Below are 19533 nucleotides of genomic sequence, written 5' to 3' on the forward strand. Positions count from 1 at the left end.
ATAGACATGTACTGGGTTTAACTAACAGTCTAATAGACATGTACTGGGTTTAACTAACATTAATAGACATGTACTGGGTTTAACTAACAGTCTAATAGACATGTACTGGGTTTAACTAACAGTCTAATAGACATGTCATTATAATTTTATTTAACTAGACAAGTCAGTTAAGAACAAATTCTTATTTACAATGACAGCCTAGGAACAGTGGGTTAACTGCCTTGTTCAGGGGCAGAATGACAGATTTTTTATCTTGTCAGCTCGGGATTCGATCTTGCAACCTTTCGGTTATTACGTTAACGCTCTAACCACTAGGCTACCTGCCACCCCATAACAGGTTTAACTACAACATTGCATTGTGTCTGTATATGAAGACAGATTGTCTCTCTCACTACCTGTGTGTGTGTGTGTTTATTTCTAGAAGTTTCTAGGGCATAGCTTGCTTCAAAAGAAGCTAGAGTTAATATTCAACTTATGATGCCCAATCCACTGCACCCGGTTCCTGATCGAACTTGATTGTTTTCCTCCTTCCGGCCTATTCAAAACATGAGAAAGCTAACCATTAACTAGTGTCGCCTTCAGAGTACTTTTACTAAGGGAAAACAAACGTTTACATTTTTTCAATAATTATTCTTAACATAGAACTAACATATCTTTCAAGTTATGTGCACATTATTTAATACTTTTCACAAGCGTAATTCATATTAACCAATGTTTTGCTTACATGTGAATAGGCCGAAAGCAGGAAGAGAATCGAAACAAATTGGATGCCGCCTTGTTGCCAGGCATCAAGGTGAATATGCACAATATAGGCTATATCTTATGTCAATAAAAAAAATACATATTCTGGTGCTCCTAAATGTTTTGTTGTGCTCCTAACATTTAGTTGGGAGCACAAGTGCTACCAATTAGATGTTTTTTTAAGCCCTTATACTGGGTAAGCTATATTATTACTACTACAAGATGCCATTGCCTGCCATTGTACCCTTGAGCAAGACACTTAACCCCCCACAACAACAGCTCACCCGCAACTCTCCAAGAGCTGTATATGTCTGTATGTGTGTCTTTCAGAAGGGCTGCGTTAAAAGCAGAAGTCAAAATTCGGTTGGACCTGCAATTGACCAATAAAGTTCTTAATCTTATTACTGTGTGTGTGTGTGTGTGTGTGTGTGTGTGTGTGTGTGTGTGTGTGTGTGTGTGTGTGTGTGTGTGTTTGTGTTTGTGTTTGTGTGTTTGTGTGTGTGTTTGTGTATTTGCATGTCTGCAGTCCCGGTCAGTAAGCCATATATTCTTCTGAGTGATGCATCCCCTGCGGAGGGATCTTCGGTGTGGCTGCGCTGCGGCCTGGAGAATGGTACTGGGCCACTTTACTTCCTGTGGGAGCATGAGACATACAGTGGATTGGTCAGCACCGTCTCCCAGGGCAACAGCAGCGTGTTCAACATGACAGAAGTCAACCGTAACCACACAGGCTGGTATCGTTGTGTGGCCCGGAACCAGGTCAACCAGGAACGGTCCGACCGCATCTGGCTGGACATCATCTGTTAGTATACACACTACACACTGAACACTACACCCTAAACCCTACACACTACCTCTAATGATGAACCCTAACTTCTAACCCATCTGGCTGGACATCATCTGTTAGTATACACACTACACCCTAAACCCTACACACTACCTCTAATGATGAACCCTAACTTCTAACCCATCTGGAGGGACATCATATGTTAGTATACACACTACACACTGAACACTACACCCTAAACCCTACACACTACCTCTAATGATGAACCCTAACTTCTAACCCATCTGGCTGGACATCATCTGTTAGTATACACACTACACCCTAAACCCTACACACTACCTCTAATGATGAACCCTAACTTCTAACCCATCTGGCTGGACATCATCTGTTAGTATACACACTACACCCTAAACCCTACACACTACCTCTAATGATGAACCCTAACTTCTAACCCATCTGGAGGGACATCATATGTTAGTATACACACTACACACTGAACACTACACCCTAAACCCTACACACTACCTCTAATGATGAACCCTAACTTCTAACCCATCTGGCTGGACATCATCTGTTAGTATACACACTACAGACTGAAAACTACACCCTAAACCCTACACACTACCCCTAACGCTGAACCTTTACTTCTTACCCATCTGGCTGAACATAATTTGTTAGTATACACACTGAACACTACACCCTAACTCTACACCAGTGGAGGCTGCTGAGGGGAGTATGGCTCATAATTATAACGAAGTAAATGGAATGGCCAACATATTGAAACCATGCGTTTGATGTATATCAAATCAAATTAAATTTGTCACATGCACCGAATACAGCAGGTGTAGACCTTAAAGTGAAATGCTTACTTACAAGCCCTTAACCAACAATGCAGTTCTAAGAAAAAATAAGTGTGATTTAAAAAATAAAAGTAATTAAACAGCATCAGTAAAATAACAATAGTGAGGCTATATACAGGGGGTACCGGTACAGAGTCAATGCGCGGGGGCACCAGTTAGTCGAGGTAATAAACTCAGCAAAAAAATAAACGCCCTCTCACTGTCAACTGCGTTTGTTTTCAGCAAACTTAACTTGTGTAAATATTTGTATGAACATAACAAGATTCAACAACTGAGACATAAACTGAACAAGTTCCACAGACATGTGACTAACAAAAATGGAATAATGTGTCCTTGAACAAAGGGGGGGTCAAATCAAAAGTAACAGTCAGTATCTGGTGTGGCCACCAGCTGCATTAACTACTGCAGTGCATCTCCTCCTCATGGACTGCACCAGATTTGCCAGTTCTTGCTGTGAGATTTTACCCCACTCTTCCACCAAGGCACCTGCAAGTTCCCAAACATTTCTGTGAGGAATGGCCCTAGCCCTCACCCTCTGATCCAACAGGTCCCAGACGGGCTTAATGGGATTGAGATCCGGGCTTTTCCCTGACCATGGCAGAACACTGACATTCCTGTCTTGCAGGAAATCACGCACAGAACGAGCAGTATGGCTGGTGGCATTGTCATGATGGAGGGTCATGTCAGGATGAGCCTGCAGGAAGGGTACCACAGGGGGGAGGAGGATGTCTTCCCTGTAACACACAGCGTTGAGATTACCTGCAATAATAACAAGCTCAGTCCGATGATGCTGTGACACACCGCCCCAGACCATGACTGACCCTCCACCTCCAAATCGATCCCGCTCCAGAGTACAGGCCTCAGGATAATGCTCATTCCTTCGACGATAAACGCGAATTTGACCATCACCCCTGATGAGACAAAACTTTGACTCATCAGTGAAGATAACTTTTTGTCAGTCCTGTCTGGTCCAGAGACGGTGGGTTTGTGCCCATATGTGCCGGTGATGTCTGGTGAGGACCTGCCTTACAACAGGCCTACAAGCCCTCACTCCAGCCTCTCTCAGCCTATTGCGGACAGTCTGAGCACTGATGGAGGGATTGTGCGTTCCTGGTGTAACTCGGGCAGTTGTTGTTTCTGTCCTGTTCCTGTCCCACAGGTGTGATGTTCGGATGTACCGATCCTGTGCAGGTGTTGTTACACGTGGCCTGCCACTGCGAGGACGATCAGCTGTCCGTCCTGTCTCCCTGTAGGGCTGTCTTAGGCGTCTCACAGTACGGACATTGCAATTTATTGCCCTGGCCACATCTGCAGTCCTCATGCCTCCTTGCAGCATGCCTAAGGCACGTTCACGCAGATGAGCAGGGACCCAGGGCATCTTTCTTTTGTTGTTTTTCAGAGTTAGTAGAAAGGCCTCTTTAGTGTCCTAAGTTTTCATAACTGTGACCTTAATTGCCTACCGTCTGTAAGCTGTTAGTGTCTTAATGACCGTTCCACAGGTGCATGTTCACAAATTGTTTATGGTTCATTGAACAAGCATGGGAAACTGTGTTTAAACCTTTTACTATGAAGATCTGTGAAGTTATTTGGATTTTTATGAATTATTTTTCAAAGACAGGGTCCTGAAAAAGGGACGTTTATGTACATGTACACTACCGGTCAAAAGTTTTAGAACACCTACTCATTCAAGGGTTTTTCTTTATTTTTTACTATTTTCTACATTGTAGAATAATAGTGAAGACATCCAAATGATGAAATAACACATATGGAATCATGTAGTAACCAGAAAAGTGTTAAACAAATCAAAATATATTTGAGATTCTTCAAATAGACACCCTTTGCCTTGATGACAGCTTTGCACACTCTTGGCATTCTCTCAACCAGCTTCATGAGGTTGTCACCTGGAGTGTATTTCAATTAACAGGCGTGCCTTCTTAAAAGTTAATTTTGGGAATTTCTTTCCTTCTTAATGTGTTTGAGCCAATCAGTTGTGTTGTGACAAGGTAGGGGTGGTATACAGAAGATAGACCTATTTGGTAAAAGATCAAGTTCATATTTTGTCAAGAACAGCTCAAAAAAGCAAAGAGAAGTGACAGTCCATCATTACTTTAAGACATTAACCTGTTAGGGCTAGGGGGCAGTATTTACACGGCCGGATTAAAAAACGTACCCGATTTAATCTGGTTATTACTACTGCCCAGAAACTAGAATATGCATATAATTATTGGCTTTGGATAGAAAACACCCTAAAGTTTCTAAAACTGTTTGAATGGTGTCTGTGAGTATAACAGAACTCATATGGCAGGCAAAAACCTGAGAAGATTCTGTACAGGAAGTACCCTCTCTGACCATTCCTTGGGCTTCTTGGCTCTGTTTATTGAAAATGTAGGATCTTTGCTGTAACGTGACACTTCCTACAGCTCCCATAGGCTCTCAGAACCCGGGAAAAAGCTGAATGATGTAATTCCAGCCGCTGGCTGAAAAACTTTAGCGCCTTTGGTTAAGTGGTCTATCAGAGGACAATAAGCTGAGGCGCGTGCACGGGGCGACACCATGTTTTTATTTTCTCTCTCTTTGTACTAAAACACAGATTCCTGGTCGGAATATTATTGCTTTTTTACGAGAAAAATGGCATAAAAATTGATTTTAAACAGCGGTTGACATGCTTCGAAGTACGGTAATGGAATATTTAGAATTTTTTTGTCACGAAACGCGTCGGGCGCGTAACCCTTATTTACCCTTTCGGATAGTGTCTTGAACGCACAAACAAAACGCCGCTATTTGGATATAACTATGGATTATTTTGAACCAAACCAACATTTGTTATTGAAGTAGAAGTCCTGGGAGTGCATTCTGACGAAGAACAGCAAAGGTAATAACATTTTTCTTATAGTAAATCTGACTTTGGTGAGGGCTAAACTTGCTGGGTGTCTAAATAGCTAGCCCTGTGATGCCGGGCTATCTACTTAGAATATTGCAAAATGTGCTTTCACCGAAAAGCTATTTTAAAATCGGACATAGCGAGTGCATAGAGGAGTTCTGTATCTATAATTCTTAAAATAATTGTTATGTTTTTTGTGAACGTTTATCGTGAGTAATTTAGTAAATTCACCGGAAGTTTGCGGGGGGTATGCTAGTTATGAACGTCACATGCTAATGTAAAAAGCTGGTTTTTGATATAAATATGAACTTGATTGAACAAAACATGCATGTATTGTATAACATAATGTCCTAAGATTGTCATCTGATGAAGATCATCAAAGGTTAGTGCTGCATTTAGCTGTGATTTGGGTTTATGTCACATTCTATGCTAGCTTGAAAAATGGGTGTCTGATTATTTCTGGCTGGGTACTCTACTGACATAATCTAATGTTTTGCTTTCGTTGTAAAGCCTTTTTGAAATCGGACAGTGTGGTTAGATTAACGAGAGTCTTGTCTTTAAAATGGTGTAAAATAGTCATATGTTTGAGAAATTGAAGTAATAGCATTTCTAAGGTATTTGAATAACGCGCCACGGGATTCCACTGGCTGTTACGTAGGTGGGACGAAATCGTCCCACTGGCCCTAGAGAAGTTAAGGTCAGTCAATACAGAACATTTCAAGAACTTTGAAAGTTTCTTCAAGTGCAGTCGCAAAAACCATCAAGTGCTATGATGAAACTCTCATGAGTTGTCAGTGCAATAGCTGGTCTGGAGTTCATCTGAAATGTACATAGATAAATGAGACGATTACCTTCAAGTAGATCATTTTTTCTTTTAATTTACCTCATCCACTCTTGCTCATGTGGGTAGCTACTTCCTGAGATTTGATTGACGGAACAATCCAGCCAATGGTTAGGCGGCTGAGGCTTAGTCAGAAGTAAACTGTCCTGTGCCCTTAGCTGTTCAAATATTTTTTTTTACTTGCAAATCTCTTTCTACAAACTCACAAAACTTTAGACAAGTTTACGAATCTCTTGGTAAAGTGACAACAGTGACAGAGCTCTGTACGCCCACAGATTCAAAATCTGCAAGTGTTTTTTGATTCACTGCAGAATAGTCATACTCATGAATTGACTTGTAATAATTCACAACATACAATATACTTGCAGTGAAGCCGCTCAATAACTACATCATACCAGTCATCCAACAGATTCCCATTCAGAGCAACACACAGAAGCATACAGGGTCAATTCCCTGCTCAAGGGCATGTTGACCGATCTACCACCAGGACAAAAAACGTGAACCCGAACCCTCCAAGACCCCCCCCCCCCCCCCCCCACAGTTCCCCAATAGCTGTCCCTCAACCATTCGAGACCCCTCCCACATTCCTCCTAGGAAGAAAAAATCAAATAAAAAATAAATTCCATTCCTCCACGAACCCCCCAACGCACCAACAACCAAGAGAATGAACTAAAGAGAAAAAAGGAAAAGACAGAAGAAAACAGCAAACAACAACACATAAAAAATAAAACAAAATAATAATACATTTAAAACAACTAAAATCATAACAGCAATGCCAACTGTATATGTTTGTGTGCATGTCTGGCACTATTACAAGTTCCATGTATGTGTGTGTTCTTGTATGTGTTTATTTGAATGAGAGTGTGTGTATATGCATGTGTACAAACACCTGCACGGCAATAGCCTCAGGCAAACCGCCATTAGTTGTAAAAACACTGTCACTTAGTGTCATTCAAATGTACTTTTTATTATGATTTATTTTGACTTAAAAAATAAAAAGTTTTACTTTTATATTTGACCATCATTCTATCTCTCACACAGCAACTCCACTCCCACTTGTCTCCAATTCCACATACCAACCCTCAGCTTCCATCAGCCCATCCCATCTATCTCTGCTGGCCACCCACTTCCTGTTTCAACCCATCCCAACCCTCAGCTTCCCTCAGCCCATCCCATCTAACTCTGCTGGCCACCCCTTCGTGTTTCTACGGAACACATATCTTTCAACTATGCTGTGATGTTTAATGTACAATTTCAATCTATCTAATCGAATAGAATCCACAGATTGCGTGTTGAAGATAAATACTTTTACTACGAGTATTAGTATATTAGTAATTGACTGACCCGGTGTCTCCAGATCTCCTAACAGTACTATTTCTAGGGTCAATTTTAGATCAATGCTATGCATTTTCAGCCATTCCTGAACCTGAGACCAGAAACAGGCTACCTGAGGGCTATACCAAAATGGTCTATTGATTCTGCATCCTCACAACAAAATCTGCAGAGCTTCGATGATTTTATGCCCCAAATATTCAGTTTGTTGGTGGCAAGAATTCTATATAATAATTTTAGCTGAAAGCACGAAGTCTTGAATCTTGCGTTGTTTTATATATCAACTCCTACACCCTGTACCATAGAATCGGTACATTAAAAATCTCTTCCCAACTATTTTGCAATCTGTATGGCACAGTTGTCAACATCCTGGTCCTCAAATGAAACTGGTATACTTTCCTATTTATGCTATTTTTATTCCTCTGCCAGTTTTGATCCTTTATATTGGGCAGACAGACCAGTTCCCTACCTCCTCCTGCTGCCACCCGCCTCCTCCATTTTGGGGGTAATGCTGTAATCAATTGGTTGTACTCTTGGATTGAGCAGACCTTTCCGTACAATTCTGATAAGTCCATGAAGGACATATCTCTACTATTTCAATTGACAATATCATTTAAGAACAAAATAATCAAATCAAATTTATTTTTATATAGCCCTTCGTACATCAGCTGATATCTCAAAGTGCTGTACAGAAACCCAGCCTAAAACCCCAAACAGCAAGCAAAGCATGTGAAAGAAGCACGGTGGCTAGGAAAAACTCCCTAGAAAGGCCAAAAACCTAGGAAGAAACCTAGAGAGGAACCAGGCTATGAGGGGTGGCCAGTCCTCTTCTGGCTGTGCAGGGTGGATATTATAACAGAACATGGTCAAGATGTTAAAATGTTAAAATGTTCATAAATGACCAGCATGGTCAAATAATAATAATCATAGTAGTTGTCGAGGGTGCAACAAGCAAAATACCCTTTTCAAATATCTTTCCCATAAATACAGGTATGTTATCAACCAGCACATTTGAGTTCAGCCATAATATTTGTTCTATCTTTTCAGGGGGATTAAATTGAAATTGTAGCCATGCAATGCTTGTTTGAAAAAGAGAGATACTTTGAAAAAAGTATTATTTTCAATTAATCAAAAATGAGACATGGCAATCTGCACAAAGGCAAAACGGACATTTTTAAACAATGGATGAGCTTTTCTTAGTAATCTACTTGAACCATTTAGGGTTCAAATACAACTTTTGAATGAGTGAAGCTTTTAGAGAGAGGTTTAGTGCTTTTATATTTAATAATCTCAACCCACCCAATTCATATTCATTGTATATATAGGCACGTTTTATTTTGGCTGGTTTAGCATCCCAAATAAAGCAAAATATTTTTTGCTCATATGATTTGAAAAACGAATCATCAGGAGTAGGCAGCACCATAAGTAAGTGTGTAAACTGAGATATGACTAAGGAGTTAATCAGGGCAATTTTTCCATAGATAGACAGGTATTTACCTCTCCATGGTTGCAGGATCTTGTCTATTGTTACAAGTTTTCTAATGAAATTCATTGTGGAGAGCTTATTTACACTTTCTTTCCCACTAAAACATATAGAACATCTTCACAACAGGTCACAAGTCCGTTACTGTGATCCACACCAATACTTTCCACGTAGAAAACATGAGAAAACACAACGCAGGGGGTCAAGTTTCATCTAGGTACCGACCCAGAATCAGATTCCGCTGATTTTGTGATATGAATACCGAGTATATCTACTTCACCATAAGCCCATTTTATAGGTTAACTGCAGGGTAATGTAATTTATTTTTTAAGGATCCAATACGTAAAATTGTACACTTATCATAATTAGGTTTTAGTCCAGAGAGTCCAGAAAAGTTATCTAGATCTTTAATGAGACATTGCAGGGATCTAGCTTGCGGACCTAATATAAAACTTGAGTCATCGGCATACATGGACACCTTTGTTTTTCAGCCTTGGATTTCTAATCCTCTAATGTTGTTATTGGATCTGATTTTAATAGCTCACATTTCGATGGCCATAACGAATAGATATGGTGACAGCGAACACCCTTGTTTAACTCCTCTTAACAATTCAAATCTCTGAGAAGTAGCCGCTATTTACTATTTTACACCTGGGGTTGCTATCCATTATTTTTACCCATTTTATTAGAGAATTACCAAAATTGAAAAAATCCAGGCATTTATAAATAAAATCCAGTCTTACTTTATCAAATGCCTTTTCAAACTCCGCTATAAATACCATTCCTGACTTCTTATATGTTTCATGATGTTCTATTATTTCTAGTAGTTGTCGTATATTATCTCCAATGTATCGTCCATGTAAAAAACCTGTCTGATCAGGATGAACAATACCTGGTAAAACCCTTTTAATTCTGAGTGCTATGCATTTTGCTAGTATTTTTGCATCACAACATTGAAGTGTAAGGGGCCTCCAGTTTTTTAGATAGACTGGGTCTTTATATTTGCCATCTGGGTCTTGTTTTAATAATAGAGAAATCAGACCTTCCTGCTGAGTACCTGACAGTCTACCATTTCTATCGGAGTAGTTAAAACAATCTAACAATGGAGTTTATAGTATATCAAAAAATACTTGATATACCTCTACCGGTATGCCATCAAGCCCTGGGGTTTTTCCAGACTGAAAGGATTTCATAGCCTCAAAAAGTTCTTCCTCTGTAATTTGGCCTTCGCGCTGATCTTTCTGTACATTTGTTAATTTTTATTTTTTTGTATAATTTGGAAAGAATTCCTTACCATAATCTTCATTCAGTGGGAGAGGATGAGACGGAAACGAGAACATCTGCCTAAAATAATTAGCTTCTTCTTTTAAAATATCATCCGGAGAATCATAGATGACTCCGTCTTCAAATCAAATCAAATCAAATTTATTTATATAGCCCTTCGTACATCAGCTGATATCTCAAAGTGCTGTACAGAAACCCAGCCTAAAACCCCAAACAGCAAGCAATGCATGTGAAAGAAGCACGGTGGCTAGGAAAAACTCCCTAGGAAAAACTCCCTAGAAAGGCCAAAAACCTAGGAAGAAACCTAGAGAGGAACCAGGCTATGAGGGGTGGCCAGTCCTCTTCTGGCTGTGCAGGGTATATATCATAACAGAACATGGTCAAGATGTTAAAATGTTCATAAATGACCAGCATGGTCAAATAATAATAATCATAGTAGTTGTCGAGGGTGCAACAAGCACGTCCGGTGAACAGGTCAGGGTTCCATAGCCGCAGGCAGAACAGCTGAAACTGGAGCAGCAGCACGGCCAGGTGGACTGGGGACAGCAAGGAGTCATCATACCAGGTAGTCCTGAGGCATGGTCCTAGGGCTCAGGTCCTCCGAGAGAAAGACAGAAAGAGAGAAAGAGAGAATTAGAGAGAGCATATTTAAATTCACACAGGACACCGGATAAGACAAGAGAAATACTCCAGATGTAACAGACTGACCCTAGCCCCCCAACACATAAACTACTGCAGCATAAATACTGGAGGCTGAGACAGGAGGGATCAGAAGACACTGTGGCCCCATCCGATGATACCCCCGGACAGGGCCAAACAGGCAGGATATAACCCCACCCACTTTGCCAAAGCACAGCCCCCACACCACTAGAGGGATGTCTCCAACCACCAACTTACCGTCCTAAGACAAGGCCGAGTATAGCCCACAACGATCTCCGCCATGGCACAACCCAAGGGGGGGGCGCCAACCCAGACAGGAAGACCACGTCAGTGACTCAACCCACTATAGTGACGCACCCCTCCCATGGACGGCCTGGAAGAACACCAGTAAGCCAGTGACTCAGCCCCTGTAAAAGGGTTAGAGGCAGAGAATCCCAGTGGAAAGAGGGGAACCGGCAAGGCAGAGACAGCAAGGGCGGTTCGTTGCTCCAGCCTTTCCATTCACCTTCACACTCCTGGGCCAGACTATACTTAATCATAGGACCTACTGAAGAGATAAGTCTTCAGTAAAGACTTAAAGGTTGAGACTGAGTCTGCGTCTCTCACATTGGTAGGCAGACCATTCCATAAAAATGGAGCTCTATAGGAGAAAGCCCTACCTCCAGCCGTTTGCTTAGAAATTCTAGGGACAATTAGGAGGCCTGCGTCTTGTGACCGTAGCGTACGTGTAGGTATGTACGGCAGGACCAAATCGGAAAGATAGGTAGGAGCAAGCCCATGTAATGCTTTGTAGGTTAGCAGTAAAACCTTGAAATCAGCCCTTGCCTTAACAGGAAGCCAGTGTAGGGAGGCTAGCACGGGAGTAATATGATCAAATTTTTTGGTTCTAGTCAGGATTCTAGCAGCCGTATTTAGCACTAACTGAAGTTTGTTTAGTGCTTTATCCGGGTAGCCGGAAAGTAGAGCATTGCAGTAGTCCAGCCTAGAAGTAACAAAAGCATGGATTAATTTTTCTGCGTCATTTTTGGACAGAAAGTTTCTGATTTTTGCTATGTTACGTAGATGGAAAAAAGCTGTCCTTGAAACAGTCTTGATATGTTCTTAAAAAGAGAGATCAGGGTCCAGAGTAACGCCGAGGTCCTTCACAGTTTTATTTGAGACGACTGTACAACCATCCAGATTAATTGTCAGATTCAACAGAAGATCTCTTTGTTTCTTGGGACCTAGAACAAGCATCTCTGTTTTGTCCGAGTTTAAAAGTAGAAAGTTTGCAGCCATCCACTTCTTTATGTCTGAAACACAGGCTTCTAGCGAGGGCAATTTTGGGGCTTCACCATGTTTCTTTGAAATGTACAGCTGTGTGTCGTCCGCATAGCAGTGAAATTAAACATTATGTTTTCGAATGACATCCCCAAGAGGTAAAATATATAGTGAAAACAATAGTGGTCCTAAAACGGAACCTTGAGGAACACCGAAATTTACAATTGATTTGTCAGAGGACAAACCATTCACAGAGACAAACTGATATCTTTCCGACAGATAAGATCTAAACCAGGCCAGAACTTGTCCATGTAGACCAATTTGGGTTTCCAATTTCTCCAAAAGAATGTGGTGATCGATGGTATCAAAAGCGGCACTAAGATCTAGGAGCACGAGGACAGATGCAGAGCCTCGGTCTGACGTCATTAAAAGGTCATTTACCACCTTCACAAGTGCAGTCTCAGTGCTATGATGGGGTCTAAAACCAGACTGAAGCGTTTCGTATACATTGTTTGTCTTCAGGAAGGCAGTGAGTTGCTGTGCAACAGCTGTTTCTAAAATTTTTGAGAGGAATGTAAGATTCGATATAGGCCGATAGTTTTTTATAATTTCTGGATCAAGATTCGGCTTTTTCAAGAGAGGCTTTATTACTGCCACTTTTAGTGAGCTTGGTACACATCCGGTGGATAGAGAGCCGTTTATTATGTTCAACATAGGAGGGCCAAGCACAGGAAGCAGCTCTTTCAGTAGTTTAGTTGGAATAGGGTCCAGTATGCAGCTTGAGGGTTTGGAGGCCATGATTATTTTCATCATTGTGTCAAGAGATATAGTCCTAAAACACTTTAGTATCTCCCTTGATCCTAGGTCCTGGCAGAGTTGTGTAGACTCAGGACAATGGAGCTTTGGAGGAATACCCAGATTTAAAGAGGAGTCTGTAATTTGCTTTCTAATGATCATGATCTTTTCCTCAAAGAAGTTCATAAATGTATTACTGCTGAAGTGAAAGCCATCCTCCATTTGCGAAGGCTGCTTTTTAGTTAGATTTGCGACAGTATCAAAAATAAATTTCGGATTGTTCTTATTTTCCTCAATTAAGTTGGAAAAATAGGATGATCGAGCAGCAGTGAGGGCTCTTCGATACTGCACGGTACTGTCTTTCCAAGCTAGTCGGAAGACTTCCAGTTTGGTGTGGCGCCATTTCCGTTCCAATTTTCTGGAAGCTTGCTTCAGAGCTCGTGTATTTTCTGTATACCAGGGAGCTAGTTTCTTATGACAGATGTTTTTAGTTTTTAGGGGTGCAACTGCATCTAGGGTATTGCGCAAGGTTAAATTGAGTTCCTCGGTTAGGTGGTTAACTGATTTTTGTCCTCTGACGTCCTTGGGTAGGCAGAGGGAGTCTGGAAGGGCATCAAGGAATCTCTGGGTTGTCTGAGAATTTATAGCACGACTTTTAATGCTCCTTGGTTGGGGTCTGAGCAGATTATTTGTTGCGATTGCAAACGTAATAAAATGGTGGTCCGATAGTCCAGGATTATGAGGAAAAACATTAAGATCCACAACATTTATTCCACGGGACAAAACTAGGTCCAGAGTATTACTGTGGCAGTGAGTAGGTCCGGAGACATGTTGGACAAAACCCACTGAGTAACGAGTTTCTGCAAATTATTTTTGTTAGCGTTCCTGTTGTCACGACTTCCGCTGGAGTTGGTCCCGCTCCTTGTTCGAGCGGCGTTCGGCGGTCGACGTCACCGCCCTTCTAGCCATCACCGATCCACTTTTAATTTTCCATTTGTTTTGTCTTTGTTTTCTACACATCTGGTTTCAATTCCATCATTACATGTTCATTATTTAACCCTCTGGTTTCCCCCATGTTTGTGCATGTTTGTTTTATTGTGAAGGCTGTATCTGACGGCTGGTATATTGTTACCGGGTTTTGTGATTATGCCTGTTTATTTCGTGGTACCGATATTTTTCCCGCACCATAGTATTGTGTGTATACTGGTGTTATCTTGTATTAAATACCTTGTCCACGCATCTCAGCTCTCCTGCGCCTGACTCCTTTCACCAGTTACCCACAGCCTTGACATCTGTATTGGCGATTCAGGAAGAATTTTTTGTATTTTTCTCCATATTCCATCCAGTTTGCTTTATTTTTGTAATAGATTACATTAGATGGTTCTAGAATAAGTTCCTCAAGTTTTTTTTGTTTCTCCTCTAACTTATTTTGTATCGCTGTAGTATCGTTTTTATTGCCGTCTACCTGTACTATTAGTTCATGGATTTCCCTTGTTAGTCTTGTCTCTTTAGCCAGAAACTTCTTTTTTATTATTGATTAATATTGAATTGAATGAACCCTGAAGGTACATTTAAAGGTATCCCAAACAATAAGGGGATTTGCTGAACCTATATTATACTGGAAAAATTCAGTTATAAATTATTTTGTCTTAGTTAAAAATAAGTTGTCTTCCAGTAAACTTTGATTAAATTTCCAATATCCCCGTCCACGTGGAAAATCTATAAGTGTTATGAGAATGCCAATTAGATGATGATCCGATCGCATTCTGTCTCCTATTAAAACTTGTTTAACCTTTGATGCAAGAGAGAAAGAGACAAGAAAGTAGTCAAGACGACCAGCTTGATTAAGTCTCCTCCATGTATATCTCACTAGGTCGGGGTTTTTTAGTCTCCAAATATCCACCATTTCTAATGTGTCCATAATATTTGTGATTTCCTTAAGGGCATGGTGATGATAGTTTGTAGAGTGATTACCTTTACGGTCCATTGAGGTACTTAACACTGTGTTATAGTCTCCTACCATAATGATTAGATCATTGAAGAAGTGTGGATCATCCTGATTTGGACCATATAGATTAATGAGTCAAATCTCTTTTCGTCCACTTTCATATTCAAAAGGATCCACCTTCCTTGCGAATCATTCCTGACTATTGGCACATTCAGATCGAAATTTTTGTTAATTAATATCATCACACCCTTTGAGTTCCTTTCACCATGACAGAAAATTATTTCACTACACCATTCCCTTTTCCACGCAACTTCATCTAAGGATGTAGAGTGAGTTTCCTGTAAACAGTATGTGTTATATTCCTTTTCTTTTAGCCATGTAAAGACTGATCTTTTTTTATAACCTGCTAAACCGTTACAATTATAACTGGCTATACTTATTTCACCCCTTACCATAACTAGATACTATTCTCAGTCTAAATTGACCATAACTAGATACTATTCTCAGTCTAAATTGACCATAGTTAGTGCTTGTTAAGTTACTGCCATCAGAGGTATTATGAAGGTCAAAACTAGAGCTTTCAAATGTCTGATATTTAGAATTCAAGAAATAGGTTCTAGTAATATTTGTTTTATTCCCTTGCCTGTTTGCCTGTGAGCCAATGCCACAGATGTTAGAAGATTGAGACAAGATATTATGTGTAACAAATCTGAGTAGGTTGATGTGTATGATATTGGATGTGGTATAGTGAGAGTGTGTACGATGTCTGTATAAGAGTAAGACTATAATGTGTGATGTCCAAATAAATAATAACTCTGCCAATTTGCATGGTTGAGTGTCTCTGTGTGTAACATGTAGTGCGTATAGCCTTAATATTCATAATTGTAATCTATATCGTATCACCATCGTAGTTGCATCATAATTACCTTTAACATCATTGAACAACACATCCCAGCATTTCCATAGCAATCGACGTTTCACATGATCATGAAAGAGACCTTGCATTACTCTGGAGACGGCTTCACTACAGTACAAATGTATTCCATACAATATGTTATTATTCCCCAATGCCCCTATTCTGATATCTTCCCCTTGCTTGTTGTAAACATATATAAACATGTAGACAAATACATAAAAAAGATAGACAAACAAGAAACACATTAAATTATAAAACAGTTCTCGACAATAGAGAGAGAGGGAGAGAAGAGATGAGAGAAAGAGAGAGTGAGATAAGAGAGCGAGATCAGGTGTGTATGTATTAGTCCGTATGTGTAAGGAAGCATGTAATTGAGTACGTGTGTGTTCATATCCACTTCATAGTGTTCAGATATTTTTACAGTTCCCATACCTTCTTTTTTTCCGTAACCTGAAGTCCCTGTAGAATTTAGTACAGCCACAGTGTTATGGAGCTGTCTCGGAATAGCTGTCCATCTATAAAGAGTTTGTCCACAATGAGAAAGGCACGCTTACCCCTCTCCCTCTGTTGCCTCTGTACAGGATACAGTCTCTTACGACGTTTGTTTATCTCCCTTGGAAATTGGTCATTGAGCCTGTATTTGGTCCCTTTAAGCTCCTTCCTCTGCTTTTGATCAGCTCCTTTTGTTGGTAGTGTTCAAATGTTGTGATGATCGGTCGGGGACCCTTGGTCTTGTCGCTCCGAGCTCCAAGTCTGTGTACACGGTGGAAAGCCACCTTGTTTAGTCTCTATAGGAAGTTTCAAGGCGGATTGCATGAATTCTCTGATCGCGCCCTCTGGATTATTGGATGCGTCCTCAGGAATCCCAGAAAAAAAATGGATTTTCACGCATGCTACGACTTTGTATGTCTGGTAGTGACTCCTTCATCACCCTGGTTTCCCTGAGTAGACAACCCAAGTTGGAATCGTGGATTTTTACCTTGGCTGTGAGGTTCTTGTTTTCTCTTTGGAGCGTGAGAATTTCACTTCAAGTTCCACTTTGCGACTGTTAAATCTTTCACGCAATCATGATACAAGCTTGTCATATTAAATTACACATTTGAGAACCGTACTTGCAACCACAAATCTCAATGTACGACCACTAAATTCAAATTACAAACTTGCGTGTCATCATTATAATCCCATAGTTCTTCATCATCTGTTAGCATTCACACTACACAACGCCTCTCCCCTATTTGACCTAAAAAGTTTGTGTGTATGCATTAATATGTAGGCTACGTGTGCCTTTTGAAAAAAATGTATGTAGTTCTGTCCTTGAGCTGTTCTTGTCTGTTGATGTTCTGTATTATGTCATTCTGTATTATGATTCATGTTCTGTGTGGACCCCAAGAAGAGTAGCTGCTGCTTTTGCAACATCTAATGAGGATCCTAAAAAAATACCAAAATACCAAATACCTTAACAATTAGATATTTCTTCTTATTATTATTATACATTTTTTTGCCTTTATTTAGCTAGGCAAGTCAGTTATGAACAAATTCTTATTTACAATGACGGCCTACTCAATGAACAATGAACCTAACATTAACGTAGTGTGTGTGTGCAACGTAGTGTGTGTGCATAACATAGTGTGTGTGTAACATGTAGTGTGTGCATAATGTGTTTGTGTATAAAGTAGTGCTTGTGTTACATATTGTGTTTCTATGTAACATAGTGTGTGTGTAATGTTGTGTGTTTGTGTGTTTAACATAGTGTGTGTGTGTGTCCTCTCCCCAGTCGGTCCTGATATTCCCCAGATCGACGTGACTCCCTACAGTGTAACAGACAGAGGATACTCTGCTCAGGAGAGACAGACGGTCTCTCTGCTCTGCCAGGCCCAGTCCAACCCTCCCAGTCAATATGTCTGGTTCTACAACAACAGGTATGCCTTAACATATACACACACACACACACACACACCACACACACACACACACACACACACACACACACACACACACACACTCACTCATCCTTAATCATTATATTTTATAATTATTTGTTTGTTTTGTTTTCAAAATGCACGTTTCACTTGCACATTTTTGGCTAGAGTCAATTCAGTTCCACCACAATAGCCGCCACCTGATGTCAGAGATGTCACTGCACTGGAGCATCAGCGTTTTACAGTGAGGTTCAAAAGTATTTGGACAGTGACACACTTTTTGTTGTTTTGTATTTCAAATGTTACAACAACTATGCGGTTAAAGTGCAGCTTTAACTGTCAGCTTTAATAATGTATTTTCATGCCAATAGTTTGAACTGTTTATAATCCCCCACCTTTTTAGGGGACCAAAAGTATTTGGACAAAATCACTTATATTTGTTTATTTGTATTTTATTTAACCTTTATTTAACCAGGAAAAGCCCATTGAGACCCGGAGTCTCTTTTTCAAGGGAGACCTGGCCCAGAAGGCAGCAACAATCAATACATTACAGAATTAAAACATACAACAATACAATACAACAACATGATCCAGCATAAAACAAGCATTCAACATTTTAAATTAATTCACTGGCACTAATATATCTAGATTGTAGACTATTCCATGCCTCTGGTGCAGAAGACGAGAAGGCAGTCTTGCCTAATACTGTAAATGTCCTGGGGACTTTAAGTACAGTTGAAGTCGGAAGTTTACATACACCTTAGCCAAATACATTTAAACTCAGTTTTTCACAATTCCTGACATTTAATCCTAGTAAAAATTCCCTGTTTTAGGTAAGTTAGGATCACCACTTCATTTAAAAAATTTGAAATGTCATAATAATAGTAGAGAGAATGATTTATTTCAGCTTTTATTTCTTTCATCACATTCCCAGTGGGTCAGAAGTTTACATACACTCAATTAGTATTTGGTAGCATAGCCTTTAAATTGTTTAACTTGGGTCAAACGTTTTGGGTAGCCTTCCACAAGCTTCCCACAATAAGTTGAATGAATTTTGGCACATTCCTCCTGACAGAGCTGGTGTAACTGAGTCAGGTTTGTAGGCCTCCTTGTTCGCACACGCTTTTTCAGTTCTGCCCACACATTTTCTATAGGAGTGAGGTCAGGGCTTTGTGATGGCACTCCAATACCTTGACTTTGTTGTCCTTAAACCATTTTGCCACAAATTTGGAAGTATGCTTGGGGTCATTGTTCATTTGGCAGACCCATTTGCGACCAAGCTTTAACTTCCTGACTGATGTCTTGAGATGTTGCTTCAATATATCCACATATTTTCCTACCTCATGATGCCATCAATATTGTGAAGAGCACCAGACCCTCCTGCAGCAAAGCACCCCCACAACATGATGCTGCCACCCCCATGCTTCACGGTTGGGATGGTGTCTTCGGCTTGCAAGCGTCCCCCTTTTTCCTCCAAACATAACGATGGTCATTATGGCCAAACAGTTCTATTTTTGTTTCATCAGACCAGAGGACATTTCTCCAAAAAGTACGATCTTTGTCCCCATGTGCAGTTGCAAACCATAGTCTGGCTTTTTTATGGCAGTTTTCGAGCAGTGGCTTCTTCCTTGCTAAATGGTCTTTCAGGTTATGTCGATATAGGACTCGTTTTACTGTGGATATAGATACTTTTGTACCTGTTTTCTCCAGCATATTCGCAAGGTCCTTTGCTGTTGTTCTGAGATTGATTTTCACTTTTCGCACCAAGGTACGTAATCTCTAGGAAATGGAATGCATCTCCTTCCTGAGCGGTATGACGGCTGCGT

The sequence above is a fragment of the Salmo salar genome, chromosome 11 (assembly GCF_965601325.2).
Source record: "Salmo salar chromosome 11, fSalSal1, whole genome shotgun sequence".
NCBI lineage: Eukaryota > Metazoa > Chordata > Actinopteri > Salmoniformes > Salmonidae > Salmo > Salmo salar.